Consider the following 21,546-nt stretch of genomic DNA (forward strand, 5'->3'; position numbering starts at 1 on the left):
GCATAATTAATAATCTCTTACCTAATTTCTACTGGTAATTTTCCATTGTAGCCTTTAGGGATTTTCCACTGAGATCCCTCTGGCCTCAGTATCTATTGGGATCTTAGGAACTTTCCAGATTACTGCTTTGTTCTAAGTTTAGCAAGTTATCTCTATTCTAGTGTTTTTATTGGTGTCTAGCCAACTCTTAGGACATTTTTTAAAAAGATTTATATAACAGAACATAGGCCAAGCAAAACAGAGATAGTACTAACTAAACAGACATACGACTCACTAAGTAAACAGAGATTTCACTAAATAAACATAGATGTGATTTCTTAAGTATACAGAGTTAAGAGTAAAGAAACATGTTCAGAAATCCTCTTCATGTGTCTGTCTCCCTCATGCCCCTGAGCACAGAGTGAGCACAGAGTGAGCACAGAGTGGACAGAGTGGAGTGGCACAATCTTGTCATGTAACCCTCAGATCTGACACTACAATGTAATCCTTCATAGTTACAACGTGAAAATCAAAGAGTTCACCCAAACCCTCAGAGATACAGGTAAATGCAACTGTGCAACTTAGTCAGCATCACTCTGCCCCATACACTTTTATACAATACTTTGTTTTTTTCAATTTTGTTCAAATAAACAAGTCATTGAAGGTGTGAAATTGCCACCAAACTGGCCACCAAAAGTCACTGCGAAAAAATATGGGGCACCACATCACTGTGGTAACTGCTGCCCACTATACTTCACCTGTAGCTTTGCTCCTCAAAAAGCAGTTGTCCAATAGTATAACAAAGTAGTATTACAAGCCAGTAATACATACAAAGTAATACATAATACATATGTATTAATACATAAAAAGTGCATTATTTAATTACTAACCCCAAGAAGAAAGCCTTTCCTGCACCAATGCCACAAAACTGTAACTGGTGTTTAGGACCCACATACAGTACCACCAGTACACAAAGATTGCTCTTACAGATTTTAATCTTAAATTTAGCAGAGACAGATGAGCAGTCACATAGTGTTATGTCTCGTTGTGTCAGTTAAGCTGTTGGTTTCACTAGCGTCAAGCTTTGTCTCACTTCCTGTTTTATTGTGAAATCCTGACTCTCCTCTAGTTTGTCTGCCCCACCCTGATTGTCTCCACCTGTTAGCTCAAGTATATATAGGGTGGATCTCATTTCTCAAAATTGTCGTTTCCTCGCTCCTCGAGCCTTGCTCGAACCGGAAGTACTTCTGGTCCGCCATCTTGCCGGCCGTCCCAAAGCGCAAATTGCGGCTCTGAGGAGCGAGGATCGAGGAGGGCCTTCGGAGGAGCTATGAGCAAGGATACATCAGTACATCCTACTCGGAAGTCAGTCAACCGAACGGTATAAAGACTTCGCCCCTACAGTTGCCACATTAGAATGAGATGGCGGAGAAACAGTACAAGTGTAAGTCACAGCAACGCTGATCCGGGTCAGGTCAGCAAATGACCATCTCTTCACCAGGAAGAGGCATACAGCCAAGAAGGCCTGGGGGTGGGTACAGTGTTACACAATGCCATATAGCTGACCAGCACACGCATGTGCACTGTGTGGGTAATGCAACGTTGCACTGCCTCCATTGTCCACGTACCGGCTACATATTGGGTGCGCCCAGAGTATTACTGTACATATTACGTGAACGCACATCACCTCGCTCTGCTCAGTGAGACCCCGTGAGTCAAATGGCAATTGTGTGAATAAACCTCGCCAGTAACACAGACTCACGTTGAATAAACAAACCTCAAGAGAAAATACAAGGTGAGCACTGCATGTAATATGGACAAAGTGCACATGCATGAGCATGTGGGACAGGAGATGTTTTACATAGTGCATCACATTCTAGTGGTTACAGTGTCAACATGTGCCTGCTAAAGTATGTCACTGATATTCCCTAGGAACCAAAGAATCCACCAACGGGGACAGGGACAGATGGGGGGGAGGCCACGGCAGCCACATGGCCGTGGTTTGCACAGATGCATGAGGCCATTGGGGGGCGTCCCTGTATTGAGCCCCCAGTTCTGTTGGACTCCTCTGACGTTGCTGCCAGTGGCAGTGGTGCACCATCTCCTGGAGATGAGGCCGGTACATGCAGCCAGGCATGTGTGGAGGACAGGGACCCAGACTCCCCACAGCCTGGCACAAGTGGCGGCACCACCACACAGGCAGATGATGGGCTGTCCACCTCAGGCAGGCCCCCATCCAAGAGGGCCCGCACATGGAGGGGTGCTGTGATGGCGTTCCTCACAGTGGAGGCAGAGAGGGAGCAGGCCTGTTGCCTGGACTGTAGTACAGACAGAAAGTACTTCCTAGAGTCATTTAAAGAATTAGTCAGACAGTAAGTCCAATCATAAGTTTAGTTAGTTTTGTATCATTATCATTTTTGTTTCCAATGAATAAACACCTTCAGTTGTGGCATCTAAGTCCTGACTCCGTGTTATTGTACCTCTGTGTCACAAACAGTGATAACACCTGGAATTATATGTATGTACATGTGATCTTGGCCAGTGAACACCTCTACTGTACCATTCTAGTCATGCAGTTGATACAATATGCGACATACTGTCATGGTTGAAGGTGAGACCCTTCAAGGTAAGGTATCCCTGAATGCAGGACAGCTGAATGCAGGTGCTGAATATGTACTGCAGCAAACTGAGTGCATACACATGTATTTATACAGAATACCGGCCACAGAGGCAGGTGTGGTATAGCACATACACAGGTAACAATATTAGCTCACCTGTGTGCCCTTCTACATGTAATAATACGCACATACCAGTATGGTTGTATACAGGACATATACAGGCAGACATGCAGTGGCATATTTATTGAGGCAACTGAAAGCAGCCACATGCATTACAAACATAAATACCCCACTACAGGGTAATGAGCAGAGAGCAGCCCCGCCAGTCGGTCACGCTGGCCATGTCCGCATGCCGCCCCCCTCACTGGACGTGGTGGAACCACACCAATGTCCCCGTCATCCTCGGGTGGCTCCAAGATGTCCCCCGCTGTGAGGCAGATATTGTGGAGCACTGCACAGGCAGTGATGACTGAGGGGACAAATGTGTGGTCGACCTCCAGAGCCCCGAAGAACAGCGATCTCCAACGCGCCTTTAACATGCCAAAGGCCCACTCTTTGATGGAACGGGCCTTAGCATGATGGTGGTTGAAGCAGCTCTGCACCCTCCCTTGCAGTGGTTCCCTGTATGGGGTGATGATGGCCACAGGACGATCGATGCAGGGGTAGCCACCATCACCCACAGTGAAGTACCCTGCAGTGAGAGAGGAACAACTTTACAACATGTACGGTTGATGATGACTGTTTGTGTTAGGTGGTTACTTATGTCTTACCTGCGGGTGGATACAGAGCCTCGCTGTAGATTCTGCTGTTCTTCAGGACTCTGGTGTCATGGACAGAGCCAGGATACCCCACAAAGGTGTTGATGAAGAGGCCCTTCCCATCACATACAGCCTGCAACTGTATGGATGGGAAGAGCTTCCTGTTGAGGTAATCCTGGCCACCGGGTCCTGGGGGGGTCTTGATGCGGACATGGCAGCCATCGATGGCGGCCACACACCCGGAGAACACTGGGCTGTTGGCCAGCTGTACCAGACGTAGGGCTGCAATATTCTCCACTCCAGTGTGCACCATTCTGCAGACTGTTGACTTGGGGACATTGAAGGCCTGGGACACCACACTGTATGATAGGCCATGCGTCAGCCAGTAGATGGTACACAATATGTGTACCTCATGTTGCCAGCCCTGTGTGCGCCTCGATGGCAGGATCCTCATCAATGCCTGTATGGACTGGCGCCTCAGCCTGTAGTCTGCCATGAGGTCCTCCTGACCATCATAATATATGGCCAGAAGTGGCACATCAGGGTAGAGGCGAGCATATACTGGCTCCCGGTCACACTACACAGGAAAAGGACACTGTGTTACTTTCCACACATCTTATCTTTATGGATTAAGACATGTCTGACATACCAGGACCATATATAATGTTTGGGGCTGTGAACCTCTTCTTCATCTTCATCTACCTGGCTGACAAAAATCCCAACTTTTGTGTCCAGGCTAGTGTATGCATGCACAGTTGTTACATTGCATTGGATACTTTCTTATTGTGCTTTTCTTTTTCCTGTTAGTTATATTACTTATACTGTGTTTATTCATGCCTGTTTGCACGTTCGCACTGGCAAAATCTGAGCATTTCCCCACTGTTCTGAGGCGGCATTTTCTGTCATTTCTGTAATCGCCTACTGATATTTTTAATGAGAGCATTGAGGGAATTTGGGTCGTCAGTTCAATACACCTTTTTCATAGAATGTTTGCTTTGTTATGGCAACTTCGCCCCGCTCCACTGGGATCAGCTTTTTAGGATAAAAAGAACAAAAACAATGTATTGAACAGACCAAAATTAAACTTGCCTACAGCGGCCTCTTGCTTCCACTGCCAAGACAATAATACAGCGTTATTAGCTGCTGTTTCACATATACACTCTTTTTCTTCCTTCGGTCCTGTTAATTCAGCTTTCAAAGTGGCAGAAAACAGCAGCAGATCTACTTCATTCAGGAGGTTCAGAGAGGTCAGGAGGACTGTGTCTCTATTCGTGTGAGTGATGTAATACACTGCTCAGTTTTATCTCTCACACCATTTATAACTGCAAACTCTGATTCATTGCTGAGGGTTTGATGCTGCCTTGGATCATAATTTTTTTCTAGAGATTTTATTTCACAGGAGAACACTACTGGTGTCTGCACTTGTGAACTGATGTCTTAATCACTGCCTTGTGCACAGCAGGCAGAGTTTTAGTGAACGTGTGTAAGCACATTGCTGCATTTCACTGCACGCTGTGAATCTACAGGCAAAGGAAGAGAGAAGAAGAGATAGGAGGCTTAGTGCAGGAAGTTAATCCTTGACTGAATGGAGAGGAGAATCCAAGGCAACATAAAACATTCTAAAATACTGACAGTCAGATGCATGGGGGAGTTTGTGTGTGTGTGTGTGTGTGTGTGTGTGTGTGTGTGTGTGTGCATGTGCGTGTTCCCCTCTTTCCCTTTCTCTACTTTCTTATTTTATTTCAACTTGTCTGATCTGTTTTATAATCCTACATAGTTTCCCTTGCCTCTATCACAGCACTTCAGCTTGTTCATCTATATTGCATGCTCTGGTGAAATGGTAAACTACACATTAAAATACTGTGTGTCATGGCAGCTCTTCAGTAGCGGTTGTGTGGGAAGTTCTCTCCTGTGAGATCCAGGCTACCTCTTAACAATTGGTTTAAAGGATCTACCAGTTGAGTTATGTTTCTTTTGCTATTATTATCTTTTATTGCAGATCATTGTTTTAAGTACTTTTAAAACATACTATTACAATATTACTAGTTTCTTTCATTTGAAAATTACTTACTTTACAATATTACTGTCTATGCATTCCATATTGCACTACTTTTGTTACTGTAGCCTTAGCGTAACTTAGTCTCTATGGCAACCTTGTCTTAACCCACGATTGGTCTTGACAGAAATTTTTTCTTCTTTCTTTTCTGTCACACCTAGTGCTGGACTTAGTAGTTTAAGTTTTCAGTTTTATGGTCTAAAATACAAATGTTACTTTGTTACTGGCTCTGGTGAGATCTGCAGTCTCCTCTCCTTTTTTCCCTTTTGTGCTCCTGTGTTTTCCCTTCCTCTTGTCTCTTGTCTGTCTCTCCCGTCTGCCTAGTTGAGTGGCATCACTCAAGGGTGTGGCCGACAGGTCAGGCCAGCCTCCTCTCTGATTGAGCACAGGTGTTCATACATGTGTGTCTGACAACTTAATCTATTAAAGGCATCAGCAAGGGAATGAAAGAGGCTTTGCTGTACCTTTTTTTAAAACAGTCATTAGTGATCCTTTTGTATATAATTTGAGAATGAATTGCTCTTATCTTGAGTAAGGTTTGATTCTATTAAACTCACATGAACCTCTTTGCCTCTGTACCAGTCTGCTGAATGACTAATGATATATTACAAATGAAATATGTCAGCTATGATTTAGTACTTTAAAATGTACAGCAGAGGGTCTCACAAAAACAATAATCCCCAGCTGCAGCATGACGTTCAGAACATGCTGCCTCTACTCATGGAATTGAACTCTGCTTTCAAAATTGTTCCAGTGAGCTCTTTAATATGAAAAAGTGAGTGTGACTTCCGATGCAAAGCCAGGCTGTTATTATTCTTCCACATTCCACAAATGTAATTGCCTCCCCTCTCGAGGACATGTAGAGTTTTAGCGTTAGTACAGCCTGTTATCACAGCTCTCTTGTCATCTATTGCCATGTCAGTAATTCTCATGGTGTCAATGAAGAGAAGAGTGGTAAATGTCAGCTCTCCTCCTTCATCTGGTGAAGCCTCCTGGCTTTCTTAACTGTTCCTCTCATGTAGTGCACAACAGGCTTTAATATCCCTCTTTTCTTTTCAGAATTTGACACAACTTTGCTGCATTTCAAGGATATCCCTCTTCAGGACTGACTGATCATTCTTTTTCCTAGAATTTTTGAGAATACACAATTATATTGTCAGTGCATCTGTATTGACCACTTCGGGGTCAGGAGGTAGAGCAGTCGTTGATCCCTGGCCACAGCAGTCTACGTGTCGAAGTATCCTTGGGCGGTGAGGGTACTGGTTTGCTTGCTAGAGATTCATTATACTGTTTTTATTCCTGTCTCCTGTCTACTCTGTCTGAGCTTGCCATTTGGGTCTATTCAACCTGCAAAAACGTAACAAGCATCAGGAAAAGGAAAGTCCTAAACGATGACAGGATGCGGTCTCATCCCCCTGAGTGTCCTGGGGTAGTGGGAGGCGGAGTACCCTCAGTAGACTTCTTTCACAGTTATGAGCTTTTCCGGAGACCAGTTGGTGTGAAGTGTTACAGCCTCCACTGTCCCAGGTCTGAGTGTGCCATGCGCACTGAGAAGGATGCTTGTCTACTTCATGTGGCTACTTCAAAACAGTCAAATCTGCCACAAAAAAAGAAGTCAGTGTGTTAGGACTGAGCCTGTAGATTAGACTGTGGCATGTCTAAGTACTTTACAAAGGCAACTGGACTTGCCTGAGGTTCTAGAAAATATTTCGCCTCTCATCCAAGAGGCTTTTTTAGTTCTAACCCCATCTTATGTTCAAGTGGGTGGTGACAATCAAAGGGCAAAAACTAATCAGTGTGTGTGGGTTTTCTGTATACTTCTATATTGAGTCTTCTGCCATTATCTCAGTCTCTCTAGATTCTGCAGTGTGAATTGAAGATGGGGGCAAAACCTGCCAAATGTGCTCCTCATGACTCCTGGAGAGAATCAAAATGTCATCCACAAAATGGTTCGAATCATCTATTTTTCTTGATTGTAGTTAAAAGTCTAGGAGCAGCATTCTGTACATTTTGGAGTTAATACATTTTTGGTTCAGACAAGTAACAAGGCTGTTGCAGTCATCCAGATTTGATGAGATGAAGGCATGTTGAATGGCCTCCTTGACTTAAAAGTTAAGGTACATAATATTTTTTCAAATATTTCTAAGATGATAACAACACAATTACACAAGCTTTGTGGTGTGGCTTAAAACTTACATTGCTGTCAAACCAGACACCAAAATTCTTGCAACGGGTCTGATATGATACAATAAGGAACCAGCAGATGGCAAAATTTGTTTTGCCATGTGCTAGGACCCAATACTAAGAATCTCTGTTATGTTGAGTTCAGCTGAAGAAAAATCTTCAAAATCCAGTTTTTGACATTACAAAGGTAATCATAAGCTAACTCAGCATTCCATGATCTGAAAATCTGATGGGCATGTACATCTGTGTATGTATCAGCACCAGAAAAATTAAAAAAGACACCATGTCTGTGGATAATGTGTCCAAGGGGAAGGACATATAAAGAAAATAAAATTGGTCCCAAAACTAATCTATAAGGCACACCATATTTACTGTAACTGTTGAATCAAATCAGAGGTTCTATGTTTCTGTTAACAGAAGAAAATGAAGAGAAATAGTTAAGAAACAACCATTCTAAAACAATACCAGATGTACTGACCCAGTGCCTCCATCTGTCTAACAGGATGCTGTGATCGATCATGTCAAAAGCTGTGCAAAAGTCCATTACAAGGATTCCAAGGCCATCATCAGCTGTGTGCCATCAGCATTAATACAGCTGAATGAGATTGTATCAGGCTGTGCCATGATGTTAATGTGAAACAGAGTTGGAGACATTTGCATTACAGAGACGAGAATGACTGACAGGTATGAGAATTGATTACGGCATGCCTGTGTATGGATAAGGTACTTGCATGCACACACACAGAGACAACGTTCCCTCCACGAAACATTTTTTGATGATGAACGAAAAAGAATAGGAAAAACAGAGTAGGAAAGGGAAAAAAAATCATGGAAACCAACCCATAAACAGACCCACCCCACACATTCCCTCACCTCTCACCACTCACACCTGATTTGATTTGAGAGCCTGCTGTGTATTGCTTTTCCATGTGGACTGCATCCCTGCATCTTTCATTACTGTTACACACCGGTGATTGATCTTATTAACGGCGCTGAGTTCATTGCGAGACATTTGTTCAATCTTTTACACAGGAAGGTGCACCCCAAGCCATTAATGGAATTAGATACTGATAGGGGGGGGATAATTAAAAAGACAAGATTTCATCTGCTGAGAGTGGACAGGCAAGTGACAGAGAGCGGTAAGAGGAAGGGTGGAGATGATGTTTGTAAACAACGGATGGCGTAACCCAGGGCACATTAGTGTAAAGGAGCAGAGCTGCACGAGAGACATAGTCTGCATCTCATTTCTCTTATATCCTTGCTCCTTGCTCAAACCGGAAGTACTTCTGGTCTGCCATCTTGCCGAATATGGGGATCCGTCATGTTTCAATTACATGTATTTCATCCACAGCCTGTTTAGTTATGTTATAAATCTCACCAACAGCAGCCTCCAAGCATGTGTGGAACATATTTGATCATATAGACGACGGCACTCTGTTATTTATCAATCTTCACATGTCGAAAACTTTGATGTCTTGATTAAAAGCCTTCACGTGGCCATGTTATGTTTACAGAACTGCCATTGATATATAAACCAAATATATCGGCCTCTCCTTGGTTGTTCTGCGTGTTATTTGAGTGAAATATAGGTTTCATGGCTTGTAGGCTTCCCTTCACTGACAGTTCTGAAATCTGTGTCATTGAACAGGGAAAGAAGACAGCGAGGCTGATAAGGTTCAGGTCAGAAAACAGGTGGTCCTGTTTACCAGGAAGAGGCATCCAGCCAAGAATGAAGTAATTAATTCTCATGTGCATTAATAAAAGTGTTACCTACTTGTTTGGTAATGCTGGTGACTTCTAATAATGTAAATATAGGTGAATGTGTTACTATAACAGTACATGCAGCAGATCCAGTCCCGTCATCAGAAACAGACGTCACTTCATGTGACACTTCAGATGTCTCAATTCTCTGTCTTCAACTCTCCCCACCTTCACCCAGTATGCTAACTGCCACACCAGAGAAAAAAAGACACTGGACTGACTGGATGCAATCACCAAGGATGCTGACAGTTCTTCACCCCTCCATCCACTGGGCCGAACTGATCACAACCTGGTTCATCTGCTCCCTGCCTATATACCCTTGGTAAATAAACAACTGGCAACCATTAGGCATGTGAGAAGATGGTCAGTCCAGCATGACCACTGAGGGACTGTTTTGACAGTACTAACTGGGAGGCGTTGTGCAGTCCTTATGGGGAGGACATTGACAGTCTAACTACCTGCATCACTAAACTTCTGTGTGGATAACACTGTGCCTACTAGGAAGGTGCGGTGTTTCAGTTAGAGCCTCTCCTCTCCTCTCCTTTTTATGACTCTTTGGTTGCATCTGCAATCTTTTACGCAGTGGTCTGCTGGGGCTGTGGAAGAGACTGAACAAACTGGTCAGGAGAACTGACTCTGGACTGCCCTTTGGACAACATCGAGAACGTAGGTGAGAAGAGGTTATTAGCCAAGCTGACATCTATCATTGACAACCCCATTAACCCCCTGCATGACAAAGTTGGGGCCCTTAGCAGCTCCTTCAGTGACAGACTGGCAGGCCAAGCTCCGGTACAAAAACAAAATTAAAGATCACTTCAATAACAACAACCCACAGAACATGTGGAGAGGCATCAGAACCATGATGGACTACAAGCCTAACACTCAGCTCGCCAGCCACAACCCCATCCTGCCTGACACCTTAAACAGCTTCTTTGCCCACTTCAACACATCAGGCAGCAGAGAAGCCATACACCTACCCCGGCTGGAGGAGCAGCACCAGCCCCTCGTCCTGCAGCAGCACCAGGTGACATCCACCCTGAAGAGCTACAGGACCGGAAAGGTGTCAGGCCAGACTTTGAGAACATGCGCTGTCCAGCTAGCAGGAGTGTTCCTGGACATCTTCAATCTGTCCCTGCAGCAGTCCATGGTTCCTGAGTCCTCCACCATCATACTGGTACCTAAGAAGAAATCGATCACCTGCCTGAATGATTACCGGCCTGTTGCTCTGACCGTGGTAATCATGAAGTGCTTTGAGTGGATTTTTCTCAGGTACATCAGAGACTTCATCCCCACGGACCTAGACAGCCTTCAGTTCACCTACAGAGGGAATTGGTCCACAGAGGATGCTGTCTCCATCACCCTGCACACAGCCCTGGCCCAACTGCAGCAGCTCAACACCTACGTCAGGATGCTATTTGTAGACTTTAGCTAAGCTTTCAACACCATCATCCCAGACAAGCTGGCGCTAAAGCTACATGCAGTGGGTCTGCCCGCGTCACTGTGCCACTGGATCGGAGACTCTCAACAACAGGCCTCAGGTGGTGAGAATAGGGAAGGCAACATCATCCCCTTTACCCTGTTTACTCATGACTGTGGTGCCATCCACCCCACCAACACAGTTGTGAAGTTTGCAGACGACACTAGTAGTAGTGGGTCTCATCTCAGATAATGAGACCCACAACAGAGAGGAGATACACCAGCTCACCTAGTGGTGTCCAGCCAACAACCTCGTGCTGACCACAGGGAAGACCAAGGAGGTCACTGTTGACTTCAGGAGGTCTAGAAAGATGGATCACGCCCCCCTCCTCATGGACGGAGAAGTGGTGGAGTGAGTGGACAACATCAAGTTCCTCGGCCTCCACATCACATCTGATCTCTCCTGGTCCATGAACACCTCCTGCCTGGTGAAGAAGGCACAACAAAGGCTCTTCTTCCTCTCAGCTTTTACAGGGCCACCATTGAAAGTGTCCTCTGCCTTAGTGTGACAGTGTGGTATTGCAGCTGCACGGCACAGGAGAGGAAACAGCTGGCACGGGTGGTTAAAACTGCGCAGGGCATTGTGGGCTGCCCCCTTCCTGACTTGGACTCTATATATACAAGCTGGGTCAAGAAGAGGGCAAGATCCATCGCCACAGACCCCAGCCATCCGGGCCACAGACTGTTTGTACAGCTTCCATCAGGATAGCGGTACAGGAACATCCACACCACCACCAACAGACTGAGGAACAGCTTCTTCCCCAGAGCTGTCAGAGATATTACCCCCTGCAGCCCCTCACTGGAGTGAGAGACTGTAAGGACTATAAGCCACTGCACATTGCACTTTGTCCACCTTCACCTCCAACTTCTGTGAATTTAACATAAGTTGCCTTTATGCATATTTGTACTGCATGTTAGTTCATTTTATTCTATTATCTTTATTTCATTTTATTATCTTTCTTATTATCTTTCTTTCTAACGTGGGGGTTGCAATGCAAATTTCGTCCATGTCCATGCTCAATGACAATAAGGCAATCTTAAATCTTACTAAAAACCTTCCGGAGGTGGTGATAACGGGAGGGCACGGAGTTCAGGTCTGATCTGTGAGGGTTGTGTCTGTGCAGCCAGGAATAACCGAGAACCCAAATCTGAGATGGTGAAAAAGAAAAAAGTTCCTTATGACCATGAATGTGCAGTTCCAGGGGTTCTGTGGTATGAGTGATGGTAAACAGTTCTATACCATTGAGAGCTCTGGCTTGAACCGGGGTAACCAATGGCTGAGATTTTAGTCCCAGTTTGGTTGCCAAACCCCAGGCCGTCAGACTCTCATTGGCCCCTGAGTGCTCTAAGACTAGTGGTGATGGCGTGGTGTGTTACCTTGACTGGCGCAAGGACTCGTGGAAAACAGTCAGGAGGCATGAGCGAATTCACCGTCTTGGGTTTTTTGGCTGGACATGATGCAACGAGGTGATTAGCTATCACTCCTCCGGTGTCAGCTGTGCCCTGCCGAGCTGCATGGATTCAGTTCCCCCTGCCGTGGAGGAAGGTGGATTTGATCTGGAAGCAAGTGCCGGGGGTCCAGCCAGCCGAGTGCCAGGGCGCATGGGGGTCTCTCCTCTGAGGGTCCCCTCGATGTTGCTTGAGTTTGCAGATTCGGTTGTCTGTCCAAATGGCCAGGGCAATGAGAGAGTCCAGGTCTGGGGGCAGGTCCAGAGGTACCAGCAGCTCCTGTATGGTGGCTGAGAGTCCCTTCAGGAATACGTTGTACAGTGCTGTGGACCTTCACCCACTCGCCACTGCCAGGGTGTGGAAGTGGATGGCGTAGTCACAAACTGAACCACTGCCCTGTCTCAGCCCACTCAATTCTCTAGCCTTTTCCCTATCTGTGGACACCGGATCAAAGGTTCTCATGAGCAGCTTTGAGGTCTTTAAGGGAGCTGCAAAGTGGGGAGTCACGATCCCACCCTGCAGTCGCCCATGCTCTCGCTCTTCCGGTCAGGTGTGAGATCATCAAGGCAATCTTGGAGTGGTCTGTGGGAAATGCATTTGGGGAATGTCCAAAGTAAATACAACAGTCTATCATGAAGGCTTTGCACTGCCCAGACTCCCCGGAAAATCGGTGGAGACAATAGGTAATCAGGGCGGACACACGGGTGACAAATGAGGAAGGGCAAGTGCTCTGAAACGAGAGGAGAGTTGGTCTTTCAAAATAAAACAGGAAATGACAAGACAGAAAACCCAAGACCTCACCACGGTGTGACAGAGATGTAGAAAAAATATACAAAATGTTCCATCAATAAAAAACATTGAGTGTATCTTTACAGTAAATTGCCAAATATTTGGATACATTTCTTTATTCATTAATTATTTTCTCTTTATGTTTTGCTGTATATTTGATCATTTTAGCACAAGGTGCATGGCCAACACACCTACATGATATGATCAGACTTGGCTGCAGGAGGAATGCCGAGGACTGACTTGAATTGAGTTATATTGGTGATGTGTTTCATTTTCTTGCATTTATCACCTGCCTGCTCTGTGGCCACGAGCCAACACTAATGCATCAGGTGGGAGATCATTAAAGAGACCTCCCTGTTTCTTTCACAGACAGTGTATGAGAATCACATTCTCTATTATGAATGGAGACAACAACTGATCTGGGCTGATTTTCTGCTCCACAATATATTTCTTTCCCTCTTCCTCACACTGTCATTAGCTCTCTCTGCCTCTTTATCTCCTCAGCTTTGTGCCTACTGGATATCCAATCTGTTTCCTAGGCCCAATTTTAATTTCCTGTCTGCTGTCAGGTGTAGGCCTCTGTGGCAGAGGGAAGTGGAACACAGAGAATGAAGAGGAGGTGACCCACAGCAGCCAACTACTTGCATGATATTTCTATTGGACCCATCCAGCTCTGTTCTAACCTCATCGGGGGCATTTTTAGAGAGCAGCAAGCAGGAAAAAGTGTAGAACACACATAGAAAAAGAAGCTGTGAATTTTGCCATTGTGAGATCAATAAAGTCTAATCCAGGGGTTGGCAACTAGCGAAAATAATTAATGAGCATTTATCTAAAAAGTATTTTATTTTAGTTTATTCGTTTTGAAACAAATCGCTCGCGCTCACAGATGACAGTTTACGATCCTGCGTATACGATGCAGGTGACGGCGCACAGCGCTGATGTGCAGACGCTCTGCGCTGAGGTTCAGGAGCAGAAATCGCATTAACCACGTTTGATTAATATTTTAATTGCCTATTATTGAGCATATATTCATATTTTTTCATTGTTCAGTGAAATAGTCCTTTTATTATTCAGGTTGACAGCTGACTGCACACGTCAGTAAAAGACTGACGGCACGCAGAGAGTGGACGGTATTTTTACCTTGCTGCCGGTGGAGAATTTAAGTTGGGTGTTTTTTTCATAAATGCAAGATGGACTCCAATAGACATTGAGAATTTTACTTGAAAGTACCTTCAACCCAACGTCTTTTTGTCGGACTTCAAAATGTTATTGTTGCATGCAGAAATGTCATTTTGTTTTCTCTGCAGTCGTTCAGCTATTTCATAAATGCAGCACATTATCGTTTGTTTGTACATAGTATAAAGGCAAAAAAAACATTATCTGCAGCGTTATTTTATTCGACACGTCAAAGGGGTTTTGTGGCTCCCAGTGTTTTCTTTACTGTGGAAAACGGGTCCAAATGGCTCTTTGAGTGGTAAAGGTTGCCGACCCCTGGTCTAATCTATAGCTGGTGCCATATTTGTCATTTCAATTCTTTGCTGTAAATAGACTGCAGATACAAAATATTGATATTTGGTTGTCGGAGAGAAAATGATCAGAATGTAGCTGTTACATTTTAGAGTTTAAAGAACCCAAAATACCACTCTCAGACAGAGAAGACAGGAGACTGATGAAAGATTAACAGTTTAACAGTATTAATGAATATTCAAAGTAACTGAGTCCGGGAAATGACAGATCCAGTTTCTTTGGTGAGAGCAGGCTGGCACGGAATACACAGGTGACAAGTGGCACCTGAGCACAGACACAAAGGAAAGGAAAGTCAGGAAAGCAGGAAAACAGACAAAGCAAAAAGCAGACAAAAAGTACTTGGCAAGCTTCTCAGTCTCAGTCTTCAACACACAGGTAGACTGACGATTTGATGGATAATGACCGAAACCCTGGTGCTTATATACTGTGTAGGCAGGTGAGTCTTGATTGCTTGATTGAGCTCAGCTGTGCTCAGGAGCAGAGGAGGCTGGGCCCAACCTGTCAACCACAGCCTGCAGTGGCAGACTCTGACATGACATACAGGGACGAGACAGGAGATAAAAGGAGAGGAAAAAAAACAGGAAAACAATGGGGAAAAGGAGGGGAGCCTGCAGATCTCCACAGTAGATCTATTCATTTAAAAGATCAACCTCATGATGTTTCATTTCTATTTTTTCCTCTCAAGCTGAAATTATTTTTCTGTGGTGATACATGTAAATCGCTGTGCAAACGTAAGTACAGAAAGGTGTTATGATCAGAAAGAAGCTGATGTGACATACAAGCAAGCTGAATGGTTGGTCCACCAACATCCACCGAATTCCTCTTTTTTTTGTTTGGGCACCATTTCAGCATATTACTGCCACAAGTGATCTTCTAGCGGAGCAGACAATATTAAATTCCTCTTTAAGGCACTTTAATATAGTTTCTAATCTTATCATTGTCCCATCCTTTTATGTTGATAAATCAAAATTCTTGTTTCATATGTAGCGGTTTGTGTACTCTGTCAATGGCATGAAATTGATTTCCGCTTCCTAATTTCTTGTAGATTTTCTTTATAATGTTGTTCGCTAAATGTGACATCGCTTTATAATGGGTACTTAAGTTATACACAGAATCCATACAACTATTGAAGAGACACACAAAAATGTGTTTGAATGACAACCATGCATGTTCCCTTACATGCTGCCTAGCGAAGCATAATTCCAGCTTCACTCTGTGTTTATGAGTGCCATACTGTGGGTGTGTTTTTGTTTTTGTGTTTAACATAACCCTGTGTTTTTTAAAAATATGTTGATATCAGGAGGGCTTCGAGTCAGACCATTTGATCCAGCCCGCAATGCCGTTCATAAGTACCAAAAAACAATTATTTTTTTCAGGGATAAAGAAAGACATAAAAACATAAAATAGTACACCATTATGTTTTTCCAAGTGGTCCATGAACGCAACACGCACAGAGTATCGAGTCAATGCTTCATGGCACATGTCAACAAAACTTAAGTAGATGTGGCGTGTCGCACTACAGAAATGGACAAAATATCATTTTTTTATTGAAGTTAAAGGCAAGCCAGTGTGTTTATGTGGACGAGCCCTCGGTTATTAAAAGGGGAATCTCAGAAGTGTCATTACAGCTACAAACATGCTAGACTGGGTAAGCTGCAAGGACAAATGCCCTTGGATAAAGTCAATACAGCTTTCACAAGACCACATTACGACAGAGACAGAGTTATGGAGGCAAATTTTGTGGTAGCTAAGAGTTAAGAAGATAAAACCTCATTCAGACGGAGAATTTGTGAAGGAGCACTTTGGTGCGGTGCCTTAGCACAGGACAAAACAAAAGACTTCCAAAGTGGGTAGAGGACGCCGTCATCTACTTCTCCAGCGCTTTCAACACCATCAGACCGGCACTGCTGAGGGGGAAGCTGGAGGACGTGGGAGTGGATAGACATCTGACTGCCTGGACCATCGATTACATTACTGTCCCCATTATGTGTGAATGCGCAGTTGTGAGTCAGGGGTGGTATTCTGCAGCACAGGAGCACCCCAGGGCACCATCCTCTCACCTTTCCTCTTCACCATCTACACCTCGACTTCACCTACAACACAGACAACTGCCATCTTCAGAAGTTGTCTGATGACTCTGCCATCGTGGGCTGTGTGTCAGAGGGGAATGAACTGGAGCACTGGTCGGTCATTATGGACTTTGTGGACTGGTGTGAGCGCAACCACCTGTGCTTGAACACCAGTAAGACAAAGGAGATGGTGGTTGACTTCAGAAGGAGGACACTACGACACCCACCAGTGAACATCCAAGGGGAGGACATTGAGACAATGGACAGTTTCAAGTATCTGCTTGTTGACGTCAACAAAAAACTGGACTGGTCCCACAACACTGATGCCCTGTACAACAGGGGCCAGAGTTGCCTCCACCTCCTGTGAAGACTTAGTTCCTGTGAGTGAGCTGACCCCTACTCAGGACTTTTTATGACTCTGTAGTAGCCTCTGCTATCCTCTATGCTGTTGTCTGCTGGGCCCCGTGCAGCACAAAGCAGGACAGAAAGAGACTAAACAAGCTGGTCAGGACAAACTGACTTGATGACTTCTCTGTATTGCAGGTTGTTTCCCTATGATACACATTCAATGATGGCTGTATCATCTCAGAACTTCTGGAGGTGGCAGCTGTCCATGTTGTGCCTGTTATCCGATGTGTAGAGGGTGAAGAGAAAAGGAGAGAGCACAGTACCTCATGAAGCCCCAGTTGCAGCTGCAGACTACCACATGTGACATACAGCCCCGAAACCGCACATACTGTGGTCAGTGAGGTAGTCGATGGTCCATGCAGCCAGGTGGCCATCACAGTGCTCCTAGTCCTTTTCAGGTAGGAAAGAGATTGATGGAGCAGGTTGATGACTGCATCTTCCACAATAATGCCTGGTTGTATGCAAATTGTAGCATGTCCTGCTTGCTGCTCACCAGGTGACAGAGGTGGTTGAGTATAATCCTCTCCAGGGTCTTCACCAGGTGGAAAGTTTAGGCCACCGGCCTGAAGTGGTTGGGCTCCCTGGGATGCACAGTCTTTGGAACTGGAACCACTTGAACTCTCTCCAGATTGAGGCTCATGATGTTGAAGATGTGCAGAATGACCTCAGAGCTGATCTGCACAGTCCATGAGTAGTCTAGAGCTGATGCCATCAGGGCCAGTAGCCTTCCTTGCCTTCATCCTCCTGAGCTCCTTCCTCATCTGATCTGCTTTGAGAAGGCCAGGGGGCTCCTTTTGAGTGAGGTGGGGGGCATCTTACAGTGTGCAGGAGCTTAAATGCTGCTGCAGTATTGGTCGAGGGGTAGATGTACACCGTCATCGCGATGATGTGTGAGTGTGGAGAACCCAGGGATAACCCAGAACATGCTGGAGGGATTGCCTATTCCATCTGGCCTGAGAACATCTTGCTTAGCTTGTTGCCACTGCTACCAGGACTTAAACTGGTAGAGAGTGGACAGATGGTAGAGAGTGGACAGATAGATGAAAAAATGCAATTTTCTGTTTTTGTTGTTTTTTCTTTGAGGTAACAATCATTTATTTTTTTCATAATGTTTTTAATTAGTTTTTGCAATAACTGAAATCAATAGTTTTGGAATGGCAACTGCAGAAGACTGACTTGCTCATGGTATTTGTGTGTATGTTTCAGCATAGTAATGCAGGATATTCTAATTTGAGCATTAAATGGCATGCTGATGTTGAATGGCATAATCGTAGAGTGATGACTTTGATTTTACAGCCCACTGAGTGCAGAATGTGCACATGGCATTGTTTGGACAGCTGCCATTGCTCAGCTGGCAACCAACTGGAGTTCTGCTTCTTGCCACATGCCGAAGCAACAGGGTGCAATTAGAGGGAGCACATTCATATCGAGCCTGTGATCCTTTTCCTTCATGGAAGATCCAGGCAGTATGAGTGTGTGTGTGAATCAGCACCTGTAGGATGGCAAATTTTCTGTACTGAGGCAATGGCTGCATGCTGGATTCTATCTGCACTTTCATCCATGACTTCTCATATTAGTGAATGCTTCACAATGTCAAATATAGATTTTGAGAGAATTTGCACTCCCCTGTTGTGATAACCCATTGAGGGAGTTCAGTTAGCCTCCTATTCATGTCTTTGGCGGCCTTCCAGTATCTCTCCATCCTCACAAAAAGCTCCCAAGTGTGAAACCCTTAAAAAAAAAAAAAAAAAAGAATGTAAAAGAAGTCCAAAGTCATTGGAAATCACATTTTGGCAGCCTGTTTTACTGCTTCGAACAGTTGAGGGTAAACTGTTCAAGCATGGTGGAGGATTATTAGCCATGAGGGTGTGATGAAAGGATTGAGAGGAGAGCCACTTGTTGGCTTTACTGACTGATTTCTCTTAGAGGTTATTTCGCAGCATTTCTGTGCTAGGAGACCTTCAGAGCTCAGTCTTTCCGCTTACTGCAACATTTAATGGTGCAAACTTACATTCACACACAGCCATGTGACTGCAGTGCATAAGTGGTCCTTTTATATTTATTAGAAACTTCTAAATTAAATTTGAAGCCACATCTAGATCTAAATTAAATTAAGTCACCTATTTTGGAATTAAATTCCAAAGTTAGATCAGATTTAAATAGAGAGATTTAACATACCTTAAAGACATTAAAGGACAAAACAGTTTTTAACAGGGTGATTTGTTTCATAAAGTATGAACAGTCACCCAAAGGCAATTTAGAACTTGTTAAAACTGGAAAGGTATGATGAGTGAAAAAACTGGGAAAATGTCTTGGGTGGCTGCAGCCCATTCAACTATAAAAGTGACTGGATATACAAGGGTGGACGCAACTATGAAAACCTTTTGATGCAAAATTCATACAAATTACTTACAAAATTAAATGTCTTTAAAATTGTGTAAAAAACAGTGTCTGATTTACCTTTTGTATACAGTATTTATTTTTGATAATTATGTCTGCATGACCATAATGTATACATGTGTGAACAAGCATTACAACAATTTCTAATACCAGTGGTTCCCAAAGTTGGTACACAAGGTGACATATACGTAAATTTCACTTTGTATACTTGTTAGTGTGTATTGTTGTATTGTATGGGTATTTTGCTATTTGCTAATTTTGCTATATGCATGTCACACATTGAGATGTGCAGAGATAGGAGCCATGACCGCAAAAGACCTTTTGTTTGTATTTAATTAGGATTGTTCACAAACTGTTTGTCTCATCAGCACAACTAAAGCCATGTTCTTCCATGTGGGTTGGCATTCTGAACAGTTTCTCAATAGACTGAACAAGTGTGTTGGAGGGGAAATAGCACAAAGTCACTGCAGTAGGAAATTTCCCTGCGAGGTGGCTCAGATGAGGGCTGGGAGTGGATCCGGACCTTGAGACAGAGTTGGCGAGGCTTACTGTACCAGTGGAGAGGAGCTGGTGAGGTGAAGCTGATGCAGTGGGTCTACAGGCAGAGCAGGAACAGACTGGGGTCAGAAGGATGGTGGATTTACCAGGGCGGAGACATGAGGCAAAGGTCGGAGACAGTCGGGTCCATAGCAGGTAAGCAGTCTGGGAACAAGTGCTAGAACGTCAGGCATGAGAGCGAAGACAATCTGGCAGAGTGAGCTGCATATATACTGGCTTGATTGGAGACTGTGTTTGTGCCTGATATGCAAAGTCAGAAACACACAGTGGCAAACTGCAGCAGAGAAAAACTGCATTTCTCCTGCCATCACTTTGACTCTCTGTTTCTGGAGTCAATTATATGCTAGTTTTATTAGACAGTGTTCTAGAAACATATTTCCCCCACAAAAGAAATATAGAACAAACAAAAGATTTTGGTATACCGCAGGAAGGATTCTTCATCTTTTTAATAGCTCACATTCAGTAACCAAAAGAGTAATTGTACTTGTAGAAATTATCTATTCACACAATGAATCATCTGACCACATTCACATTTTACATTATATTTCATAAAAGTTCAAAGTTTAGTTATAGTGCACAAGATTTGTTTGTCTGTTAAACTTAATCTTAATCTAACTGAAAGTTAAAACTTTCCTCTTGACAAGTGATAATTTTGTCAGTCAAGCCAATCATTGATAGTGGTGTGATTATTGGAAAATCTTTCTTGAAAAGGTCTGGTCACACCAGAAAGTGTAGCAGCAAAGTTCATCTCAGTGTCCCTGTGAAATCGGTGGCGCTACATGCTTGATGATGTAGGGATCACCTATGGGACTGTTGGTGAGCTACTGCAGCTGATGAGCAAGTGACAAGCCAACCAGTGATGAGCAACCTTGCGTTAGTCCAGAGCTTCTCAAAGTCCGGACCACAGTCTACATCCGGACTGAACAGCAAGTCAATCAACCCCAATTGTCAACTGGCAGCCTGCCACATTCTATACTGCTTGCAGAATATGAATGAACTGAGAAAATGCTGACATATAATGTTACTCACCAGTAGAAAAGGTCCAGTCCACCATGAGAGTGGCTTGCCAACCCCTGGCAATGAACCAACAAGTCAGAGTAATTCATGGTTCACCTGCTCTATGGATACTCTATGGATAGAATTACAAAGCTTGTCTATTAGATGCAAGATGCATTGTCTAGGTTTATTTTCGTTGGCCAGCAGTTGTTTTGAGTATCAGACTGTTGGCTTTCACTGGTAGCTGAACTGTGTGTATTGACACTGACTCCTTGGCGAGGGTCTTTTTTAGTTCACTATGTAGTCATCACTGTGGAGTTTCCATGTTTTTTAGGAGTCTGTTCACACTGATATAGATTCATAAAAATAACAAAAAAATTGAAATTTGTTTTTTTTTTAAAGTACCCCCACAGAAAAAGTTTAGCCCTTGGACAAATGCAGTTGAGGACCCCTGTGGTTCCAGTTGCTGCATTAGTAGCGGTGTGCTTCTGCTGCTCTCGCTCGTCTGAGTTAAAGTT

Source organism: Chelmon rostratus, chromosome 22 (assembly GCF_017976325.1).
Source record: "Chelmon rostratus isolate fCheRos1 chromosome 22, fCheRos1.pri, whole genome shotgun sequence".
NCBI classification, from domain to species: Eukaryota; Metazoa; Chordata; class Actinopteri; order Chaetodontiformes; family Chaetodontidae; genus Chelmon; species Chelmon rostratus.